The sequence below is a fragment of the Prionailurus viverrinus genome, chromosome F2 (assembly GCF_022837055.1).
Source record: "Prionailurus viverrinus isolate Anna chromosome F2, UM_Priviv_1.0, whole genome shotgun sequence".
NCBI classification, from domain to species: domain Eukaryota; kingdom Metazoa; phylum Chordata; class Mammalia; order Carnivora; family Felidae; genus Prionailurus; species Prionailurus viverrinus.
The window spans coordinates 40318201-40339821 of record NC_062578.1 but is presented as its reverse complement, the minus strand read 5'-3'; positions in this window follow the sequence as shown (position 1 = coordinate 40339821).

Here is a 21621-nt window from a genome sequence, read left to right as displayed (position 1 = left end):
GTGGGATTCATTTACAGGGATGATAGATACCATTCAGAGGATAGACCTCATGATTGGGAAAAGTAACCCATCATGCGCTATTTAGAAGGCAAAGTAGAGAACTTGGGAATGAAATCAGGCCCTTTGTAATGCTTATACCAAATAATTGGTCACCTTTAGGAATTAAGTAAATAATGTACTCTTAAATTAGAAACAAAGAAAGTAAGACGCTTTCTGGCAAGTTGAAGAAATATAAGTTGCCAGATCTGCTCCCTTGTCCTTCTTAAATGTTTCTAATGAACGTTGGGTCTCGAATCAAAGGAGATTCCAAGAGGAAGTTGTCACTATGACTCCCAGAACAGGGTTACAATGTCCCTGTCAAACACACTGAATGCTGAGAATGAAGGGAGACCATGGGGGAGAATAGGAGGTGAGGGGCAAGAAGAGGAGAGAAAAACAAAATACGTCCCAGTTCTCAACCTGCACATGTTAAAGCCCCTGGAAATGAGCAGCTGACTCTTTTTCAACCCTGTTCAACATGTCTGAACTCCCCAAATCTTTCCAGGGTGCTTGGGTGATGAGTGTAGTCGGCTGGCACTGAGTCAGGGACTAGTACTTCGGTTTTAAGATTCATGTTTAAAGGAAAGTTGTTCAGATAGAACACCAGAAATATAATTAGCTGAGTAATTCAGGTACAAGAAGTTTTTATTTTTAATGTCTATTTATTTTTGAGAAAGGAGAGAGAGAGAGAGAGAGAGAGAGAGAGAGAAAGCACAATCAGGGGAGGGGCACAGAGAGAGGGAGACATAGAATCTGAAGCAGGCTCCAGGCTCTGAGCTGTCAGCCCTGAGTCTGGCATGGGGCTGAACTCACAAACCATGAGATCATGACCTGAGCTGAAATCGAACGCTTAACCAAGCCACCCAGGCACCCCAGATGCAGGCAGTTTTGACTGAACCACGAATGTGCAGACAAATCTGCCCGTGGCAAAGAACAGCCATTCCTAGAGGCAGGAAAGTTGGCTTGGGTTCTCTAAAGTTTTTTGTTTTTTTGATTCAGGGACCCCGTAGGCTCCTGCAGAAGACGAGACAGATGGGAATACTACAGGATGATGCACGGTTTCCCAGGATTTGTTGTTGTTGTTATCAGGATTTTGAGTGAACCCATTATCTGAATCATAACTCGAACCCAATTCTTTGTTTGCCTTGCAGAATCCATGAAGTCAGTCAAATAAGTTATTGCACGTAGAAGAGGGTTTAAAGCATTCTTGTCTATCTTCTTTTTTGTGTGTATGAGAGAAAAAAGTACAAAAAACTTAAAATTATTTTTTAGTTAAATTACCTTCTACTTTTTGAATGACTATGACTCAGACGTAAAGTAAAAGTCCCAACTTTTAAGTTGGTCAAGTTTACTTGAGTTGCAGTTCTGATTTTCAAAAGAGTGACAGAAACATTTCTTTCCTTCCTCCTCCTGGTTTCCGGTTCAGATCTGTACTTCCTTGCCTCAAAAGATGGAAGAGATATGCTGCCGACGAAAAGTTGTCAGATTTAGCAAATAAAAATATAGAATGCTCAGTTAAATTTAGATTTTATATTTAAAGCATACTTTTTAGTATAAGTATGTCCCATGCAACATTTGGAGCATACTTACACTAATTTTTCTCTTGTTGTTTATCTGAAAGTCAAGTGTAATTGGGTGTTCTGTACTTTATCTGACGACTCTGGCCTCGGCCTGTGCCGTGTGTCTGTGAGTGCTAGTTTCACAGAAAATGTGTCTGTGCTGCCCTTCTGAGAAATGTGTGTCTGTGCTGCCCTTCTGAGAAAGTCGGTCAGAGAGCTTTTCAGATCTTTACCCCCATCAGAGCTCCCATGACCTCAAGCTTCTCCCAGACGTAAACCATTTTGCTTCGGGTGACAAATCGTAAAACTCATAAAATACAGGGGAGTTGAAGATTCCAGTGATAAACGTAAAACAACTTGTTGCCCTGATATCTTGATGAAATTCTCACTGTTTAGAACCTCAGGTACCAGTGAAAGAAAAAGGAAGGAGACAGTGTGCGCCAGATTCTCTTCACTAAAACTTGGCCACTGAGATCTGAAAGCCTTGAATTTGAGTCCCAACTCTGCCACCTACAAGCTGTGTGAGCAGAAGCCAGCCGTTGAACTCTGAGTCTCAGCATCCTCGCTTTCACATTGGAGATAACGACGGATAATAATAATAGCTACCTCAGGAGGAGGATTAAATGAGATAAAACATATGAAGTACTGAGCACAGTCCTAGGAACAGCTATTTCTATTACAACTTTGACCACCACTACCTTGACAACTGTTACTATCACCAACGTTCTGTGCAATGCACTGTGGCAGACGATAGATACAAAGCAGTTGTTAAAGAGCTCACAGGCTGTTGGGGAAATAGACCAACTCTTAAAGAAATAAAGAACAATACAAGCCAGCAGGCCCTAAGTGCCAAATGAGGGTCACAGATGGATAAACTGCGGGAGCTCAGAGGAGAAGGGACTTTGGCCACAACCCTGGAAGCATATGAGGGTAGAATGGTTTATGTCCTACCATTTTCCCCTGGGAACTTTCCTCTTAATGGACACCTCCAAACGTAGATAACTGATGACTTCTTATAGCTCTACCAGCTGCCTCTATTTCCTCCAGGATTACCTGCAATGCCTTAGTTCTTCTCACTAACAAACAGAAGTGTTCTCCCTAGAATCACCAATAACTTTCTCCAGGTTAAAATCAAAGGCTGTTATTTCTTTCCATATCCTTCCAAAAAAATTGTTTGGCCATCTGTTGATCATGCATCATTCTTAACATTCTTTTTAAAAATATGCTATATGCATTCACCTGCTTGGCTCTCTCCTGTCTACCCTTTGCTTTGAATGTCAGTTCTGTGCCTTCTCTTTTTACTCTTTTCTACACATTTTACTTTTTAGCTCATTCGTGCAAATGGTTACTGTCGCTCATTTTTCAGGAATATTTTGTCCCTTCTGAAACAATTCCTTCCCATAAATCACTAAAACAGTTCAGCCTCTATTATCTATGCTCATCATAATTACATGGTATTGAAAGGAAAGGTAATGTGGTACATTTATGAGAATATTGGCAAGACTGTGGTCTTATACCAACGGAGAATTTCTGAAATTGGAACTGATATAAAATCAGCATTGTACTGAACTGAATAAGGCTTACAGATGTCCGCTCGACTAAATTAATATTTCCAACATAGTCGAATTATTTGGCAAGTTTCCTGGGCTGACACAAAATTCTGCCCCCTGATCCACCCCAAAAAGTGTATTATTAGGTTAGCACTTCAACAAACATTGAGAAATAGTAAGCTTTCTGGTTTTTTGTTTTCTTGTTTTTTTACAGTGACACCTGTTGACCTGCTCCTATCATTTTGGGAAGCAGGCATTCATCAGGGACCATAACAGTAGAACAATAGATGGAGATACAGGTTGGAGGTGGGGGAGACTCAGAGAAGGAAAGTGATGGGGGAGTTTTGTAACTTATCAACATAGGAGTCCTGGACCCTATTTTTAATAAAATAAATTGTGCAGTCTTAACAATACTATAGAAAATAAAATGTTCAGCTACTGAAGGGCGAAAACTTTCCAGAGCACCAATTATATGTCTAGTTCTCATGGTTCAAAAATAACTATACTGCAAGTTGTGATCTTCATCCGAGGTCTCACACGCAGCATGAGAAGATCTTAATGATATTGGACTAATAAGTTGGCCTATCTGAGCAAGCTGTTGGTTGTTTTCTAAACCTAACAAATCAACACAACTGGTTGGTTTAAGTAACCCACTCTTTAGAAAAAGTTTTTAAAAACCCAATATGAGAAAAAGTTTTCTCTCCCCAACATGAAGTTACGTGGGTCTACCTGGGGACTAAAGAGGATTTGGACATTAATGAATGATAAAGTAAAACCAGCTACCAATCAATTGATTACTTGTCCTTTTTGTTTTGTTTTGTTTTGTTGATAACATCTTTTAGAATTGAGTCTTTACTCAAAGATGTAGTTCATAAGCCACTTTCCTCAGTCATTTTCACATAGAAGGATATTTCTTTGTTAATAAGAATAAAAAATGTCTACAATTCATATAAAACTTTGTCATTTGCAAAGAGTTTCCTTACGTACATTATGAAGGGTACTGGGTCAGCAGTCAGAGGACATAGGTTTTTGTTTAGTCTTTATCATTTTCAAGGTCATCAGTTTTCCCACCTACAAAAAGGGAATGCTGACACTACTCAGAATTATTAAGAGTTTGCCTAATACACTTGTCCATTGAGATCCATATGAGTATAAGAGTTAACACCTCAATTATACAAATTATATAAAAATAGTTGTTACTATTATAATAAGGTATACTAATTTTGAAGCAAAAACCAAATGGTTTCCTCACATTTATCTGTCATTCAAAAATGCCTGTCCATGTGTATGAAGGATTTAGTTTATCAATAAAGTACACACATATATGTGAGCATCTTGAGGATGGCACCCACAAATATTTGCTAACATTATAAAATGACACTGATGAATATCAAGGTGAAAAATTTCATCAAGTTAACTCTGAAGTTTTCATGTGGATAATATGAAAACAAAAGACTCTTCTTAGCATTATGTCTGGATTACATACCCTTTGTGATAGGGCATATTTTGTGTTGATATACCCCAGAACAGGCCTACCTGTCATTTAAGGCCAATATCCATTATAGTTGGCTGATGTTCATGCCATAGGTGATAAATATTTTGAATTTTGTCCCTACTTCTATAAAGACGTTTTCAAAATTGCGAAAATAGTTGGTTGATATCTAATTCAATCTCACCCTACTTCACCACTAAAGAGATTCACTTCTTTGCTATTTACCTCATGGGAAAGACTTATGCTGCTGTTTTGTCACATTTCTTAAACAACATGCATGGTAAACTTGCAGAGAACGTCTGTAGTACTGGTAAAATATTTCCATCCCATAAAACTTTTTTGTATCTTAAGTGTTCTTGTTGGTTACATCTACATCTTGTTGGTTACTAAACATCGAGATGAAAATTTTAAAAAATATTAAAAATTATTCAGATGACTGGAAATATGGTCTGTATTTCTACCTTTGTTTATTGGCATTCTTCTTTGTATGTGTTTTGGGGACGTCTTGGATAATAAATTAAGTGCCAGCCTCTGTTAGCAAATATTTGTTGATTGCCAAGTATTTGTGGTGTGTTGACTGGTTAACCAATGTCCAAGCAGGTCGTTGTTCCTGTTGGTGACTGGACGTCACCAGAGGATCACTAGTACTGATTTTTCCTTTTGCCTTAAGCCCCAGTATGGCTTTCCACGGCACTGGTACTGATCCTGTGTCATTTACAATTTTGATATTTCGGTTGTCATAGATTATTTTAAAATTTATTTTGACTGTGTGGCAGTGATAGAGGGGTAGACAATAGGTCAACGAAACAGAGTACAGAACCCAGAAATTGACAAACATAAATACCTTCAATCGGTTAAAAATGTTTCTATGTTTATTTATTTATTTTGAGAGAGAGGCACGAGCAGGGGAGAGGCAGAGAGAAAGGGGGACAGGATCCCAAGCAGGCTCTGTTACCATCAGAGCCTGATGCAGGGCTTGAACTCAGGAACTGTGAGATCATGACCTGAGCCGAGATCAAGAGTCTGCCGTCACTTAACAGACTGAGCCACCCAGGAGCCCCCTTCAATTGATTTTTGACAAAAGTGAAAGAACAATTCAAGGGAGTAAGGACAGTCTTTTCAATAAGTAATGCTAGAGCAATTAAACATCACAGGCAAAAATAAATGAACCTCAACCTAAGCCTTACACCTAATGCAAAAATTAATTCAAAATGGAATTACATATAAAGCTACAAAACTTTTGAGAAAAAATCAGGAGAAGTCTTTGGTATCTGGGGCTAGACAAAGAGTTCTTAGACTTGACGTGAAAAGCATAATCTAAAAATGAAAAGAAAAAGATAAATGGGACTTCATCAAAATTTGCAACTTTTGCTCTTTTAAGACCCTGTGGGGGCGCCTGGGTGGCTCAGTCAGTTAAGCGGCCGACTTCAGCTCAGGTCACGATCTCACGGTCCGTGAGTTCGAGCCCCGCGTCGGGCTCTGGGCTGATGGCTCAGAGCCTGGAGCCTGCTTCCCATTCTGTGTCTCCCTCTCTCTCTGCCCCTCCCCCATTCATGCTCTGTCTCTCTCTGTCTCAAAAATAAATAAACATTAAAAAAAAATTAAAAAAAAAAAGACCCTGTGGAGAGAATTAAAAGATAAGTTACAGACTGGGGGGAAATATGTTTAAAACCCATACTCAACAAAGTATGAGTATCTAGAATATATTAAGAACTCTCAAACTCAACAGTTAAAAAAAGAACCCAATCCAATTAGGAAATGAGAAAAAGACATAAAAAGACATTTTTTTCTGAAGAGGATATACAGATGACAAATAAGCAATGAAAAGATGTTAAATATCATTAACCATTAGGAATGTGCAAATTAAAAGCATAAAGAAATATTACCACACACCTATCGGAATGGCTAGAGTGAGAGTGACAAGGCCAAATGCTGGTGGAAACGTATAATGGTACAGCCATTCTGGAAAACAGTTTGGCAGTATCTCAAAGACCTAAATGTGCAACCACCATATGACCCACGCATTGCACTATTGGGCATTTATCCCTCTAACATGAAAACTATGTTCACACAAAAATCTGCACACGAATGTTGTATAGGAGATTTATTTGTAATGGCCCCAAACTGGAAATGAGCCAGATGTCCTTCAATGAATGAATGGACAAACTGAGGCACACACGTACCATGCAATACTACTCAGCAATCAAGGAGCACATTATTGATGCATGTAGCAACCTGGATGAATCTCCAGAGAATTATGCTCGGTGGAAAAAAAAAACAAACCCTGAAAGGTTGTTGCGGTGCCTCTCCCAACCAGACAGGGACCCCCAAATTTGGAAGCCAGTAGCACTGGTGGTGAAAGAATTCACCCGGAGGAGAACAAAGCAGATAGTTTATTGAACACACCACAGGACAGCAAAGGAGAGACCATCTACAATGAGGCAGTGGGTGGGGGATGTTTTGAAAGGAGAAAGGTGGGGGGAGCACCTGGGTGGCTCAGTGGTTAAGCGTCTGACATCAGCTCAGGTCATGAATTCACGGTTTGTGGGTTTGAGACCCGCGTTGGGCTCTGTGCTGACAGCTCAGAGCCTGGAGCCTGCTTCGGATTCTGTTCCTCCCCTGCTGGCACTCTCTCTCTCTGTCTCGCTCTGTCTCTGTCTCTCTCTCACTCTCCCTCTCTCAAAAATAAAGATTAAAAAATTTTAAAACAATAAAGGAGGAAGGCGAGGAGGTATAGGGATATAAGGAATTTTCCCATTTTTTATTAATTGCCTAGATGAGGGTAACCCCATTGGTGAGCTAAAGCTTACGCTTACTTTGAAGTGGGTCACCTGATGGTCCTGTCTGTACTCAGCCAGGGGATTGGGGTCACTGTGGGCTCTTCTGCCTTGATCAAGTTTCCATGGCTCAAACTGTTGTCTAAAAGAGGCCTCTAGGGGCGCCTGGGTGGCTCAGTTGGTTAAGCATCTGACTTCCGCTCAGGTCATGATCTCGCGGTCCGTGAGTTCGAGCCCCACGTCGGGCTCTGAGCTGACAGCTCAGAGCCTGTAGCCTGTAGCCTGTTTCAGATTCTGTGTCTGTTTCTCTGACCGTCCCCCGTTCATGCTCTGTCTCTCTCTGTCTCAAAAATAAATAAACATTTAAAAAATAAATAAATAAAAGCGGCCTCTATGGTTATATAAAAGTGTGATTCTATTGAAAAAAAAATTCAAAATGACAACATTGTTGCAACGGAGAAAAGATTAGTAATTGCCTAGGACTAAGGATGGGGTGGGGGAGGGGGAAGAAACGAAGGGGGGCTATGACGGGGCAACACGAGGAAACCTCGTCCCGATGAAAATGTTCTGTATCTTGACTGGATCGGTGGCAACATCCTGGCTGTTATCTTGTACTGTAGTTTTGCAGGATGCTAACCATTGGAAGAAGCTGGGTAAAAGGGTAAGGGGGAAATCTCTTTACATTATTCCTTACAACTGCATGTAAAACTACAATGATCCCCAAATCCAAAAAAAAAAAAATAATTAAAAACTATCTTTAAACATATATGGTATTGAAATATTATTTATCTTGAGGTTGGTTATTTATCTTGGTGTCCCCTCAACCTTTACATCGGAGAGGAGTGACTTTCTTGCCTCGGGCCAGTCCCAGCTCTGGAAGTCAGAGGACCCCAGGGTGAAAGCAGGATGAATGTGAGCTGGAAGGGATAGTCAGACATTCCTAAGGGATTCTGTGCTCACCTACGGTGACAGAATGCTTCAAAATTTTAAGGGAAACAAGGCAAGGCAGGGAGATAGCGGAGAAGACTAGAAACCACGGATGGTGAAGGACAAGTCTAAAGACAGAGCTCAGGAACAGAATCTTTCTCACAGCACTTCCAGGCGGGCACAAAGAGAAAGGGAAATTACGCAAACATAGATATTTAGAGGAATGAAACAAAACAAGGTTTTTGTTGTTGTAGCTCCCCTTCCATCCCTCCCTCCCTCCCGCTGTGAATCTTGCCGGGAGGAATCTTAGAATGCTAACGTCTCGGTATTTGACACAGCCAGTGATAATTGCACAGTGGCCAATTGATTTCTGACTCGCCCCTTGCAGATCAGCCCTGCAACTTTGCATTCATTCCGAGCCTCAAGGAGTTGAGCACAGCTACGGCAGCGAGCCCACCTTCACCCATCAGATAATAAAGTTTAGTCATGCAGCTTAAAATAAAAAAAGCGAGAAGCAGATGGTAAAAGGACAGAATGTAGTGTATTTAATCTGCCCATGTTTGCAAGGAAGCAATTGTCCTCTCAGCTCCAGAAAACAGCAATACCAACAGTAAAGCATCTCTTTCCTGGGCACATACGACAAGTGTTTATTTAGGTGAAGTGGAGGGAGTTTGGGGTAATTTGACCCCCGTCTTGCTGAATTCTGTGTCTCGGAGCCAAGGGGACAGAGCTGGCCCACTTCTCTCCTTAGGCAATCAACGCAGGGGGTGGTTTGGCAGCAGCCTGTCCCCTCGACAGCGCTGATCACAACGATCATACCCAGATGAAACCCATGTTGCACCAAGTGAACCTCTCAAGACCAGGGCTGCTCATCCGTAATAAAAGGGCAGCCAGAACACATGCGCAAGTGTTAAGACAGTTCAGTGGAAACTATTAGGCTGCTGCCACTACGAAAACACAAGTGGTGAAGTAGCCTCACGGAGATGCGAGTCCAATCTGGCTGGTTTAGAATCAGTGCAACGCTGGAGAAAGGCTACGGAAGAAAATGACTGCCTCCTCCACGCACAAATCTGGAAGGCTGGCTTGAGCCCTTTGCCTGCAAGTTATTCTGATTGCAGTTGAGATGGTGTCTGAGTATATGTTAATGACGTGTCAATTAAGTCCTGTTGCCGATTGCGAGAGTGGAAGCGTCAGTAGAAATCTATGTACAAGAATGAGCTAGAGGTAGACAGCTACCCTGTATGAGTCTGTGTGGAAAGGACAAACGGGTGAAAAAGTGAATGAAAAAGGTGAAAAAAGTGAATGAAAAAATGAACCATAGGACAAGGAAACATTCACAAAGTCTGCATGCTTTTACAAAGGATCCATTCAAATGGAAGACACCTAAGTAGAAGGGAACTGGTGGCCATAGGTCTGACTGACTCTTTCCCATTGTTCTGCATCTGCATCCTTGGAGAGTATGAGTTCCAACGAGGAGGGGGGAATACCCCTACCAGCAGGGAAGCCATTCCCCTTATCCGTCAAGTTGGCTTTGCACTTTGTCGTCTAGTCCTAGGCTCCGTGATCTACGACTGGGTCAGGAGCTGGATGAGGAAGACAGTGAAGAACCTGGCTTCCCTTCTCATCATATGTCTACTCTCAATTATTCCAAATCTTTGCCAAGTCCAGTACGTTTCAGTGTGCTTCCTTCTCTGACTTTCTATCCCACGAGCAGGTAGCACGCACACACCTCAACACGGAGCTTTCTCATATTTTCATTGTCATTTACCTCATTCGTTCATCCACTTGGCCAACTGGGTCTTAACACTAGGGGTAACCATGGTGGGCAAAATAACCAAGAGGCTGATTTTGTAGAATTTACCATTGGGCAGATTTTTAATCCAAGGTTTCTTAAAAACAAGCATCTTCCCTGCAAGACTTCTTAAAGATCATGGAGTGTATTTAAATGGTTTCATCTGAAGATAAGTAATCTCAGGAACGCACTGAGCTCATCAGTACAGTGGCCCCTGAGGCAGTCTTTCGTTATAAATTGCAGATGCGGGGCACATAATTTTGATTATGAAACTTTTGAAAATGGGGTTATTGTAAACTATAGTTACATCATGGGCAATAAGAAATGAAATTGCACATCTGATAACAAAATTAGAGACTGAGACCTGCCACTGGGGTTCTAACTGTGCAGAGAGAGCAAGTGGAGAGGCTGCTCACCACAGGGAGCAGAAAGAAGCAGACACTCAGAGGGGCGCAGCAAGGAAGGATGGTGACCAGCTACCCAGGTGTGTCTGTACTGAGGGGCTTGTCAGGGCACTGGACTTCAAGTGCTAACACCAGGAATGTTCCAGGCAAGCTGGGACGAGTGGGCCACTTTACCAGGAGTTCCTGGAACCCAGCTTTGTTCCTGCACTTGATTCTATGAGAATCATGAGTTAGTAACTTGCAAACTTGCTTGAGAACTAGAATCCTAGAATCCTACTACTGAGAAGTAAGTAGGTTGTATTTCCCACTTTATAAAGAATTTTGAAAAAAGTAGATGACATCCCCATCTTCGAGTGGAGAGAATGGGCTTGGAATTGTGGGAACATTTATTATGATCCCATGGCTAATGGGTCAGGGAGCAAGGCTGTGTCCTCTGTCTTGTATCAAGGAAGGTTTGTATTTCTAGGAGGTCTCCTTCATAGGGCACAGGGGTTTTAGCATCTTGCAGACATGGATCCTGCAAGGCGTGGGCCATCCATCAGTCACCACCCACGCTTTTAAAGACACTGCCACCCACCTCTACTTTGTTCAGAGGTTGTGTATGCTCCTGCACCCTACATGGTGGTCAACTCTACCACTCTCACCCCATTTCCTCTCCCTGGCTTCACTGCATGAAAAAGCACGAAAGTAGGAATAACCAAAACTCACAGGTTACCTCTCTTTAGGGCTCTCCACAGGTTATCTAACTTAATCCTCAAGATAGTTGGGTAAGATAGGTTTTACTATTTCTCTTCACAGATAAGACATCTGAAACTCAGGGTTTGTCACATGGCTTGTACAAGGTCGCACAGCGATTGTCCAGGGAAACCATGATTCAAATCCAAAGCTTCTGACTCCAACACCCATTCTTTTTTCCCCACACATAATGCAACTTTTAGGTACATAAGGTACCCTGTTTTGGAGCACGCAATTTTTTCATAGGAGGAGAACAAAGGAGAGAGTCGTTGCAAAGTTTCCGTATGGAGAAAGGCCAGTGAGAATGTCAAGCAACTGTGGATGCCTAGCCTTCAGACTGTTCTAGAGCTGCTAGATAGGAGAGGCCCCAAGATGCACGTTACTTTCTATTCACAGTGCATTTGTACTCACCCTGGAATTTTCCACTTCATGTATTTAGAAGACTCTCAGAATGAATGTTCCTCAAAAGGAAATAACAAAATTTCAAAACCAGGGAGAAAAAGAACTAAGCATAATCTTTTGCTTAATGTCTATTATTTTTTATTTCATAAGTAATGGGTGTTTATTATAAAATTATAATAATTGAATTGTAAAATTATTAAAAATACAGATGAATAAGAGAAATGGTAAAAAACTCATTTCTGGGAAGATTTTACCATTTATTCTTCCAGGCTAAACACACACACACACACGCACACACACACACACACACACACACACACACACACACTTTGGAACCAAAAATAAAATCACATAAAACTGGTTTCATAACCAGTTTATTTCTCTCTTAACTGCCAATTGTGAATATCTGTACATGGTAGTGAATAATAATTTTTATTGTTTCTTCCTAATAGCATAGAGCATTCATAGCTATCCAAATAGATGCCAGTACTTATGTTTTTGTATCTGGTGTTTCCTCTTCCCCCTCCCCCATCGCCAAAATTCAGGCCCCTCCATGAGTAATGCAGTGTCTGATGAGCTCAAGTATTTAGTAAGCTAATGTTCACTGTCCACAGCAGGAGGCCCGCACAGCTTGGCTGATGAGAAATGAACTGCCTGAAGCGATCTTTTAATGGCAACTAATTTCCCATATTTGATTCTCAGCTTAGCCAACTAATATCCAGTTCAAGCGTGACAAGGCATTCGCAGTTCCTTTTCAAAGTTCTCCATCTGAGAAGCCGAACAATGTGTCCAGGGCCATCGTGACCCTTCTGAGATCTTGTCCTGGCTTTTCCAAACCAAACTTTGATCAGCCGGGGTCAGTGATCTTATAAAAAAAAAAAAAAGTGTAGGGATGGGTGTCTTTATATAGAACCCTTTCTCGTTTAAATTCTATTTTCAGAGAAGTTGCTGATGAAAATCGCTAGGCAACAAAGTTTGTAAATGTCCCTCAAGAGTCTTCAGAGACCATACATCTAACCCTTAAAAATATTTTCATTTTCTCAGAACGGTTTTGTATCAATCAGTCTTTTTTACTCTTAATGCATTTAAGATATCTAATGTGGATTAAGCTCCTCTATCCTTGCCTTAAACAAATCCTATTACTCTGTGAGTCTATCCCATTACACAGTGATTACTGAATAGAGATCAGCGTAATTGGATCCGATCATGTCCTGGTATGTAGAATTATCATCCAGGAAAGTTAGTATTTTTAGTTATTACCAATATCCCTATTTCTGCTATATTTTACACTTTATCCCCCCAAAACTACAGAAGGTTTCATTAACATTTTTGTAAATGGCTCTAGATTTAGGGGAGAAGATATTCAAGGATCTTTTTAAAAAAAATTTTTTTAACGTTTATTCATTTTTGAGAGATAGAGACAGAGCACGAGTGGGGGGGGGGCAGAGAGAGAGGGAGACACAGAATCGGAAGCAGGCTCCGGGCTCCGAGCTGTCAGCACAGAGCCCGATGCCGGGCTCGAACCTACCGACCTTGAGATCATGACCTGAGCTGAGGTCAGAGGCTTAACCGGACTGAGCCACCCAGGTACCCCCAAGGATCTCTTTATCACAAGTTTTAGGGGCAGAGAGGGAGAAACAGGGGAGCACAGTGAACACTGACAGGAGTTAAATGTAGGTGCACGTGTGTGTGCAAATGTGCACATGTGTGTATGCACGCACATGCTGAAGCTTTTTGTATCATCAAAGGAAAGTGCCACCTTCTGCTTCCCCACCTCCCACCCGTGACCTCTATTTCATGTCCCTGGTTTCTGGAAACCCGAATTATGAATATTTTTAGTTTGGACTAGGTCACCATTTTTTAATTCTGAGATGGCCTCACCATCTCATTTACACTTCAGCAAGAATGGCAATCTCAGATGGTACTATAAATTGTTCGCAAAAGCCCAGATTGATATGAGCGGCATTACAAGCCTCCTAGGAGGAAAAAAAAAGTCAGGAGGCTGTCAGGGAGCATGATGGGACTTGGGTCCTCACCCTCAACTGACGAAAGCATGACTGTCTTCCTGTCAATGAGCTATTCCTGAGCTGTTCACGCCAGCGAATTAACTTTCCCACGAAACTAGAGTCAAGTGATTCATTCCATTCCAGTGCTTTTGGAAGAAGTGATATCATGGTTTGCCTTAGAGAAAGGTCAGGCCCAATAGATACTCATTTGTCCCCTTAAATTGCCCAAGAAACAGTTTACCTATTTGCAGACTCATTGCTATTAAGCCATTGGCAGAATGGTTGTCTAGCATGAAAACCTTCGCTCTTCTATGAAACCTAAGAAATTCCATCATTTTCCTAGAATATCCTTCCCTGAGGTGGTACAAAACCACAGCACGTGGTGGTTATGGGGATAGGCTCTGAAGTCTGACTATTCTGGCTTTGACCTTCAACTATGCCACATGTTCCTGCTATGACCTTGGACAAATTATGATTTGTCTTTTGATGTCTCAGTTCCACACTCAGTAAGATGGGGAAAATAAGACAACCATCTCATAAGACTGTCATGAACAATAAATTAGATAAAGTATGCAAAATTCTTAGGTGATTGCCTGAGACATAATAAATTATTAGGTTGTAGCTCCTGTATTATTATTACTATGTTTTAGTAATAAACTATGTTTATGTCTTCAAAGCCCAGTCAAATTAGGAATATTTCTTAGGTTATAAGGTTTTCAATTCTTGGTTATGTCACAGACTCTGATTCCTTAATAGTCCATCTCAATTAGATGATATTCTCATAACTAATGCCCACCAACAATAAGATCACAGGTATTAAAGACTCCTAAAAAACTCTGCCTATTTTCTTGTTGGTTGCTTCTTTGGTTTTGTTTTGCTTTTAGGCTGGATTCTAATAAGAGTACATTAACTGCAGTCTTTAGATCTGTGTACTTCTTTCTTAGCTTATTTTGATGACAAGGAGTAAACAAGATGGCTTAAAAAATGTCAAAGATTGCCATGGAAAAGGAGGATTGGCATTGACTGTTTGTGAAAGGTAGGCGTAAATAACTCTGGACAGTAAGTGACATTCATAGCCTATACTGTCCAATTATTACTGGATAAAATGTTTTGTTTTTCCCTTGCTACACTGTCAAATATAGCAGTCTATAGCAGTCTCTAATATACCATTAGTCTTATGTGGCTCTTTAAACTTCTATTAATTAAAATAAAGTAAAATATTTAGTTTTTGAGTTCCCACTAGCTACACTTCCAGTGTTTAATAGTTACATGTAGCTAGTGGTTACCATGTTGAACAGTGAGAATTATGGAACATTTCCATCCTCCACAGAAAATTCTATTGGACAGTGACTTTCTAGAGTATGGGGAACAGAAGGCCCACTTCTGGGTAGGTGGAGGCTAACGTACAGATCTTCTCCTCTGTCCTATGGTAATTACACTACCTAGGCAAAGTGCCTTGAAAATGTACCCACTCCTCAAATTTAGAAAACCAATCTGCTTTTGAGCCAACCATTGGAACTTGGACTTATTTGGAAGATTAGAAAGATCAAATTTGGAAAAAGTCAGGGAAAACTGCCTTCAAGGGTGAGTCTACCCGGAATAACGTCAACTGAGTTGGGTCACCTGTTACCAGGTGGTGAAAGGGGAGGGACCCAGGTTGCCGGCCCCACCAAACGTGATCCCGCCAGGGTTCACCTTGACCGGGCACGAGTATCAACATGATTTATTTAATATCAGCACGATTTGCTTAACATTAGTCCTAGTAATACAAGACACAGTGAGTAATAATGATCAAATTCAGTTTCCACATGAAGAAGATTATCTCCATTTCAAAGAACTGTGATTCCATGTTTTGTAAGTGACTTGCCTAAATGTGGATATCTGGAATTGATATAGAAATTGCAATCCTGGTTTTCTGATGATAAATCCTCAGCTTCCCCCCCATAAACCAGGATGTGTTGTAGCTTTAATATACAGTAACTAGTGTCCTTGCCAGTGTGCTCAAAGTTTATTTTCCTCCTGGACTAATGACTTATCTTTTATTAGCACGAACATCCCATCCACACGTGGAGACACAATTCTAATAAGAATGTCACAAATAGAATGTAGCTATTATTTTATTTTTTCAAACCAAGATGCAATAGGTGCCACGCAAAAGTGTGTTTGTCCTATTATCTCTCAAAAGCTCACCTGGCATATGCCAATCAGGTAATTGCTTGTGCAAACGGATCATTAGGTGCACAATTACCTCATTTGAAACACAAATTCAGGGCTGAGTGGAAGCAATCCCTGTATGTGCAATTTTGTGAGTGTACTCATCATTACAGCCAATATGGAAAAATTAGCCCTTAAATTCTTTTCCCACCTATGGCTTTCTGTTTCCTTCGCTGATGATATTCATTAAAATCAGACAAACATGATGTGTTTTCTGGACATAAACAATTAGTCACTTTCCGTCCTGGCTTCTTGAGTAAACACGTACATAAAACCAAGTTGTGTATGCAAACGTCACCCTGCTCTATCCAAGCAGGGTAGTTCTCCTCCCTTTACCCCAGGCACCCGCTGACATTCTATTTCATAACTGTTTGCATGGAAATGATGAAGGCTTTATTTTATTTTATTTTATTTTTTTCTTTCCAAATACATTTGGCAAAATCTTCCAAGCTGTCTCTTTTATGGCAGAATATTGTCCCTGGCCCATTTATATGCTAATTGCTGAAGTGTTACCTTTTACTGACAAGTATTTACATGTTAATTAACTTTGGGAGGAGGGTTAGAAATACTAGTTTGCCCTGTTTAAAGTGATAAAGGGGCTGCTCTTTCCTTTCAAGAAGAGAACAAAGACAGTATCATAAAAGGAAATTATTTAATTACCTCCTCCTAAGAATTAGAAATATGTTTTCCAACCTTTCTCTCTGTAGAGGAATTCTCCAGATTGTGACCTGAGGTACAAAAGGAGCAGGGAGTGAACATCCTTCCGTTTAATCTGAGTTCCAGGTGAACACATCTGGTGTGTGGAATCTAGGTCAGTGAAAGTGAAGAAGAAAAACAAAAGGAAAGAAAATGAAAAAGGAAGCTTGGAAATGGCATATCTTTAATTGAAAATACATGAGACTAACTGGATTCCATGAAAACCTATGCAAGTGAATGAGAAATAGTCTCTGGACCTCTTACTTGATTACACTGGTATGTGCTATCCCTGAAGGAGGAGGAAGAAGAGGGCTGTGATAGAAAGAGGATGTGACTGAAAATACTGGGGCCAGCTACAAGAGGCGATCAGAGTAGATGTCCATAATGGTAAAAGAACTAAAATGAAGAACCCTTTAAATTTAATTAACAAAAGAAATCTTTTCTGGAAATTGGAGGCGATCAAATGGGAGCGTTACGAGACAAATGGAGGAATATTAAAATTTAAGTATATATTTGAGCAAAAATCCACAGGAATAAAGCAGTGCCAAACCTTAAGTGGTTAGGAGCGCCCCCCTGCGGCAGCGGAGGGTGAGACTCTTATAGAGAAGAGGAGGAAGAAAAGCACAGAAATTATTTGATTGGCTGTGGCTTAATTAGATGCATTATTTGGGAACTCCCGTTGGCTGCTTGTGACTGGTTATCTTTAGGGTTCAGTTAGAAGCTTAGGTTTTAGTTTGCTTGTGTCTACCGGCCCCCTTGTTAAATTAACTTAGTAGGATCAAGAAGTAGAAAGACACAAAGTCACCATGGGAAAGAGCATTTGGGGGAGACAGTAGTTAGCGATGGTCAGTACTTGTGCTCTCTAAATTTTGTAAACTCATTAACATCCATGTTGATGGAATTTTTTGAAATGTTCCAAGTTTCAGGTGAAAAACCAGCTGGCACCCAGGATTACTTGCCTTTTTCATCCTCTGGATGCAAGTCTTAGAGATTTTACCTCCTCTCTGTCTTTAACATATGTCTAGCCCCTGTTTTCCATCTCTGCTACCTTTTTAAATGTTTATTTATTTTTGAGACAGAGAGGGCCCACGCGGGAAGGACAGAGAGAGGGAGGCAGAGGATCTGAAGTGGGCTATGCATAGATAGCAGACAGCCTGATGTGGGGCTTGAACTCACAGACTGCAAGATCATGACCTGAGCTGAAGTCGGATGCTTAACTGACTGAGTCACCAAGGTGCGCCTCTACTACCTTTTTAGATCTTCCTCATTTACCTCCCCAATATCCTCAAGATCTTTAAAAATCCCCTACCTATTCTTACCAGGTCCAGCTGGCCCAGTCTCCAATTCATCTTCCACACTGCAGCCAGAGTGATTCACTGACTCCTCAGTTCACTGATTTATGTATTTTGGGGGGAAGTTTTCATATCACAGGCTCAGTGCTGGATATATTTTACATGGCTTCTTCCTTTAAGAAATTTGAATGGATTCGATACACAAGTTACATACCTCTTCACCTGCTAATTGCTAATCATGTTCATAAAACATAATAAAATGTAAGAAAATATGCTGTTAGCTGTGAACTTTGGTTTTGAGTTGCTTTATGTGTTTAATTCAATAGAGAAGATGTAAATGTTTGTAGTTTTCTTTAAATTAAGTATATAAAGTTTCCAGCATTCTTCTCTAATAGCAGAGATCTGTCTTACTAATAGAGGTTTCTTTAGTGAGACTACCCCTCAGGAGAAACAGAAAAATAGAAGGCTGCATACCACCCTCTCCAACTTCTCCCTTCTTCAAAAGGTGAATGATGTAAAAATGGTGAGGTCAGTTTGGGGAGGGAGGTGAGAACTGTAGACAAATAGTAAGCTCAAGGAATTGAGGGTGTTGGGACATGGATAGTAGAGGGAGAAGTAAAGCAGGCTACAAAGAGAGAAAAAAGACAAAATTCTGATTTCAAAACAGAAAAGTAGTCTGTGATAAACAACATGAAGAAATACAGAGTCACTGTTTTATATCTATTCAAATATGCTTAGAATTAAACTCTGGTAATAGAGATCATTTTGCAATTGAAGGTGATATGTTCCCTTCAAAAGACTCTTTGCTAGAATAGGGAAATGTGGTATGCTAATTGGGTTTTAATTGTAAATCTAAGCATTGTGTGAAATCTCAAACTTCTGATCAAATGGAATAGAATTTATATCAGTATTTGGTAGAAAGAAAGTAATTTTCTGATTATGTTCCACACACAAGAGTATTATTGCCTTGTTGATTTTTTTTTTTTATTCCTTTCACATTTTGTTTGGTATTAAGCCAAAAGAGGAAATAGAGTCTGAGTGCCAGAACTTAGAAAGATAATTAGGGCCTTTCCTCCAACTGGCTGGCTGCAAGCAGGCAGAGAGATCTTTTTTCTCTAGGAAGTAGCAATCTGTAAGAGAAAAAAGACCAAATGTTTTTTGTTTTTTCTTCTGTGCCAAATGTAGCTTTAGTTCTAGCAGTATTTACACTTCAAAAGGGCTCTTGTCTAGACACAGGTATTCAGGGTGAGATGATAAAACTATCCTACCCAAGCCTGGTAGAAAGCCATGGGTAGAGAAAGATTAAACAGTAATTGGCCATAGTTGACATTTAGTGAGAGTGACATGTGGAAAAAAAATGTATTTATATATTTATTTAATAAATACTTGATGACATATTAAGTATTAGTGACATATGGCCGACCCTATCCTAAGTGATGGGAAAGCATCGATGAACCAAATTACCCATCCTCATGGGGATACAGGCTGTTGGCACGGTAACTACTTGTTTGCTTTAAAAAAAAAAAACCTTGCTTTATCAATGTATCTTTCAAATCAAAATTATTAGTAGTTACTGGTTATATTGGGAAAAAATATTTTTTCCCATTTAATAAGGGGTAGAAAAGGTGTCTGGACCCCAAAGCCCTTATTAAAAGTGCACCTCTCCACATGCATTTGTTAGAAGTGTAGCTTTTTTTTTTTTTTTAGAGAGAGAGACAGAAAATGTGTGAGTAGGGGAGGGGGCAGAGAGAGAGAGAGAGAGGGAGAAAGAGAGACTCTCAAGCAGCCTCCATGCTCAGTGAGGAGCCCAACACCTTGATTCCATGACCCTGGGATCATGTCCTGACCCGAAATCAAAAGTCAGATGCTCAAATGACTGAACCACCCAGGTGCCCCTATATTCTAATTGTAGACAACATATCAAGGAGAAAATGAATAAATTCATTTATATTCTGCTTAGGAACCCAAATCTAAGATGTAAGATCAGAGGAACAGACTCTTAGGCACATTTCTACATTAAAAAAAAAGAATAAAGGGGAGCCTGGGTGGCTCAGTTGGTTAAGTATCTGACTTCGGCTCAGGTCATGATCTCACTGCTTGTGAGTTTGAGCCCCCGCATTGGGCTCTGTGCTGGCAGCTTTGAGCCTGGAGCCTGCTTTGGATTCTGTGTCTCCCTCTCTTCCCCTCCCCGACTTGTGCTCCCTCTCTCAAAAATAAATAAACATTAAAAAAATTAAATTAAATTAAAATTAAATAAAATTTCTATAACACCTGATATTTTGTTAACGTTCCCTCATAATACACACACACACACACACACACACACACACATAAATAGCACACTGGAGTCTTCTCATTTACTGTTCATATTTACTTGAAAAATTGAATATAAAAAGGAAAGAATTGTTAACTTTTTTGGAAACTTCAGAGGCACTGTAAACAAAGGGCAGAAAACAGTTTGCAGGGTGTCTCATCAATAGCTATGGTAATTATTTGGTAAGATAAAGATGCTGTAAGATACGAAATAAATAAACAATTGTGCTAATTTTCAGTAAACAGCATTATTTTGGGGTATCTGTTTCTCAAGCCTTCCATTGTTCAAAATTTTATCCCTCCCTTCTTTTGAATACCAGACTTAATGACTGAAGTGTTCACGACTGAATTTTCTTTTTTATGTAGCCTTCTCAAACCCCACCGTTCACATGCACTTGAAACATACATAATTAGAAAAGATGAGAGCCCAATTATTATCTTCTCTCCACCCCCTATCCTCACAGGTGCCTGGCTACTTCAAGAGTGCGAGCTAATCACAGGGAAGATTCATTCTCCGTTCAGCTGCCTCATTTGATCAACTCAAGCCTGAGTCCAACAAAAGTGGTGTATCTAATGAAACCAATTTTCATTTTCCCTCCTTAGTTTATGAAAGACTGAGAATGTGAAAGGACAAAAGAATAGAGTGAAGCATGACAGTTAGAAAATATTTTTCTCTGACCTTTTATTTGACCTTTTCTCTTCTTCTTTTACTTAGTTATTGGGCTTCTTTATTTTCTTTCTCATTCTCTGGGGGTTGGCTTCCCCTACTTTCTTCCTTTATGAGGAAAGAATTAAAAAACCCGTGGCCTGAGGGCTAGCATACCTGAGAGGCCTCCAGGTTCTGAGCTGTGGGATCAGAATGCTAGGCTCCACCAAGGAAACGGTCATTGGCACGGCCATCCCAGAGATCCAGGGGAGCCTTTGCGTAAGGACAGACGGAGGGGAGCAAAGTGAGAGCGTGTGAGTGTGTATAAAATTGGGTAATTGGATGTTTTTGCCGCACATATAATAATTATACATTTCTGCCCATTTTTCCTCTTAAAGGCTGCTATTATGTTACTCAAAATTCATTGCTTGGTAAAGCTGCAATTCACCTTTCTAATTCACCTGTTTGGTTTACTGTAACACAAAAGAGAAGAAATTGAGTAAGCCTTCACTCCGTTAGCACCAGAATCACAATAGAGTGATGTTGGAAAGAAAACAAGGACCTTGTGCCAGGCAGCTTTTAATTGCAAGTAACAGAAAATTTGAGTCCGGTTGACTTTTAAAAAGGCTGGGCAAGGGTGGGGTGCGGGTGTCTTATGTAAGTAAAATAAATCTCGCACTAGGTGAAGATTAATCTCATGGATCAACAATGACCTCCAAAGAACACATTTCATCCCTTCTGTCCTCTCTGCCTTCCCTAACCATAAACTGGCTGCCC